The sequence below is a fragment of the Carassius carassius genome, chromosome 22 (genome assembly GCF_963082965.1).
Source record: "Carassius carassius chromosome 22, fCarCar2.1, whole genome shotgun sequence".
Lineage (NCBI taxonomy): Eukaryota > Metazoa > Chordata > Actinopteri > Cypriniformes > Cyprinidae > Carassius > Carassius carassius.
In genome coordinates, this window is record NC_081776.1 from 25629716 (window position 1) to 25633806 (window position 4091).

Here is a 4091-nt window from a genome sequence, read left to right on the forward strand (position 1 = left end):
GTTCAGTTTCTCTAGCCACACTCAGACCTGTTTACTGCCACACCTGTTCGCAATCAAGAAATCTCTTAAATAGGACCTGTCTACAAAGTGAAGTAGACCAAAATATCCTCAAAAACTCGACATAATGCCGACATCCAAAGAAATGCAGAAACAAATGAGAAAGAAAGTAATTGTGATCTATCAATCTGGAAAATATTACAATATTTAGTGGTGACTGTCAGTTTATGTGAATATGGCAGGTATTTTCAGAAAAATGTATACAAGACGTAGTCAACCAGACAATGAACACTATCAACAGCAATTATTATGTGATTGCATAGTAAGTAGCTATATTTGTTTGTTCTGTAAGCTGTTTCAGGGTTAGCATCATCTGAGGTCCTCTGAGGGGTCAGCATCATCTCTTCTCAGGTGTTCTGGATCCAGACTGGAGCTTGTGTAAATCCTAGTCACCACGGGATGTAAAAACAAAAAAGATGTAAAAGAGACATCATTAGCATAGTTGCTGTTCCAACAAAGTAAAATTAATTAGTTTAATCCAAGCTAAATTTGCATTTGATCAGATACAACTGCAGTCACAAATTATGGGATGCATTATTGCTTGTCGAAATATATGTTTTTAATCTAGATTTAAACAGAGACTGTGTGTCTGAACCCCAATTTGGGAGTTTGGGAGCCAAATGTTAAAAAGCTCTACCTCCTTTAGTGGACTTTGCTATCCTAGGAACTACCAAAAGTCCAGCGTTTTGGGACCTTAGAGAGCGTGATGGATTGTAACGTGGTAAAAGGCTAGTTAGGTATGCAGGAGCTAAACCATTTAGGGCCTTATAGGTAAGTAATGAGAATTTGTAACTGATATGGAACTTAATAGATAGCCAGTGAAGAGACTGTAAAATTGGGGTAATATGATTATATTTTCTTGACCTGGTAAGGACTGCTGCATCTTGAACCTCCTGTAGCTTGTTTATTGAAGATGCTGGGCAACCACCTAGAAGTGCATCACAATAGTCCAGTCTAGAGTTCATGAATTCATGAACTAGCTTTTCTGCATCAGAAACAGGTAACATGTTTTGTAGCTTGGCAATGTTTCTAAGATGGAAGAATGCATTTTTTGTAACATGGGAAATATGATTTTCAAAAGACAAGTTGCTGTCTTATATAACACCCAGATTTTTGACTGCACAGGAAGTAACAGTACATCCGTCTAGTTGCAAACTGTAATCTGCTAGATTCTGTGTACTGTTTTTTTGGTCCAATAAGTAGTATCTCTGTCTTATCCGAATTTAAAAGGAGAAAATTATTAGTCATCCAAGCACACAAGAACACTTTTACATTTTTAACACACTCTGTAAACTTAGATAATTTAGAAGTTTCATCTGCTCTCATTGAGATATATAGTTGAGTATCATCATCATAGCAGTGGAAACTAATCCCGTATTTTCTAATAATATAACCAAGGGACATCTTGTATATTGAAAATAGCAGAGGACCTAGGACAGATCCTTGTGGCACTCCATATTTTACTGCTGATCAATGAGATGACTCGAACAACAGACTGACTCATTCTCGAGTCAAGAACCGTTTCTGTCAGACGTGTCCGATTCAAGAACCAAGGAGATGAAGATACTGCGCATGTGTGATTCAGCATGAAGCAGACTGACACACAGAGCATCTGAACCGAACTGATTCTTTTGGTGATTGATTCTGAACTGATTCTGTGCTAAGGTTATGAGCGCAGGTAAACCGAAGGCTTGAATCAAGGGCAATCATAGCAAATGACGCCATTACGTCGAGCGCAAAAGAACCGGTGAACCGTTTTGTTCAACCGATTTATTGAATCGAACTGTCTGAAAGGAGTAGTGGTGATCCGAAAACCGATGCAACCGGTTCTTGACTCGTGAACGAGTCAATGTTCATTATCTGGCTCGGCTCGGTGTCCATCTTCAGTTCTCTCTTCACAGCAGTTCAGTCAGTGTACTATTTGAGTACATGAATTACTCCGGGATATTGGTTTGTTTGAACTCAGAGGGAGTGTCAGCCACATTAAAAAAAGTTAACAGCTTAAGTCATTTGTGGATTAATGCATATTGGAGACCCGAACCGTTTAAAAAGATTTAGTTTGATTTGGTGAACTGGTTCAAAAAGATCCGGTTAAATTGAATGATTCGTTCACGAACCAGATATCACAAACTGCTTTGTTTCGAACTCTCTCTCACAACAGACACCGAAGAGAAGACAATGCTGAATAAAGTCGTAGTTTTTGCTATTTTTGGACCAAAATGTATTTTCGATGCTTCAAAAAATTCTAACTGACCCTCTGATGTCACATGGACTACTTTGATGATGTTTTTCTTACCTTTCTGGACATGGACAGTATACCATACACACAGCTTCAGTGGAGGGACTGAGAGCTCTCGGACTAAATCTAAAATATTTCAAACTGTGTTCCAAAGATAAACGGAGGTCTCACTGGTGAGGGTAAGTTATTAATGACATAATTTTGCTATTTGGGTGAACTAATCCTTTAACTGGCATTTTTACTAAACCATGTGAGCAATATAAATGGAAAGTTCACATAAATAAATAAAATAAATAAAAAGCTCCTACTGTTTTACTCAGAATATGAACAATTCTGTTTGTGGATATCAGGATATACATTTTAGACAAGTTACCATTTTTGGGGATTTATTTTTTATTTAAAAAAATCAACAACATGTTGCTCAAGCACATTCTAATATAAGTAAATATAAATAGAGTGACGTTCCTCTGATATTATTACTGTAATGAAACCAGTTCGGGTGGAAGAAATGCCAGTTAATAACAATTTTTTTTAAAACAATATTCTTTGCCTATAATTTGCCTAATAATAATAATTATATAATAATAACAAAGAATAGCGTTTCTTTAAAAATAAAAGAAAGAAATAGATGTAACGCTTAGTCACAGCCAATACAGCATCATCTTCTCTAGATTTTGGCAAAATGTAAGCTACTTAAAAAATTAAAAATCTATCAACACTCTAAAGACATCAAACTATTTTTAAGATATTTAAAAATGTTTGCTGCATTGTAAAAAAAAAAAAAAAATAGAACTTAAGTCGGGGCTCACATCTCATTTTATTAGCCCTATTACTTTCCGAAATAATGAAGGCTCAAATGCCTGTAGTCTAAAGCAAAATGTTTACAAACATTATAAAAACAGTTATTAGTTTCTCTCCAAAACAAATCCTCTAAAGTTTATGCTTATTAAAACGTCAATCCAAAACCAAATTGATCTAAGGTGAAGCTGATGCCTACCTCTCTAATTCGGCATAAATCCAAATGTTTCCATGTTCCCGACGTATCTGGATGCTAAAATGTTATTCATTATATAGTGTTTATACTTTCAATTATTATTATTGAAAATAACCTTGTCTGTAAACAGTTAATAATCGGTTAAGGAGCGTCGGTTAGGAAAAATAACCGAAATTAACATCCCTAGTCAGAAACGTCACAGTGCAAAGAATATAGAATGATTCGGTTGTTAAGTGATGACATAAGAAGCGCTGTTTCCAGGTCCAAGCCTCAACTCGCTTCACTTGAGAATATGACCTCAGCAGCCATTTATGAGCACTGTTTATTCATATTAATAATTTAAGCTAAACGCTTTCAAACTTACGGTATACACTACAGTCTCCGCGCTCACAGCGTCCCAAACACAAATAATTTGTATATATTTCTTTTATAATTATATTTTCATTGTCTGGCTATCTGGGACTTCGGTATGGAGTTAAAGGTTAAGATTATAACTTTTTCGCTAGTATTCTATCACATTGTGAGTTTATATTAGCACCTTTTTTTGTTTTCTCGTGGTAACTGATAGAGCGTTTGGACACGGAAGCAATGCTATAAATATAAAAATAGCCTAGTGTTTATTATAACCTAATGCTTTTAAACATTTTGTGACTGCATTATGTATATATTTGAATTAAAACGTATATATAAGTTTTCTTTCTCTCTCTCTCTCTCTCTCTATATATATATATATACACACTAAGTAGATAATCCAAAGGCCCTTTTTACCGCCATACATACCGCCGCGGCGGCGGTATAAAG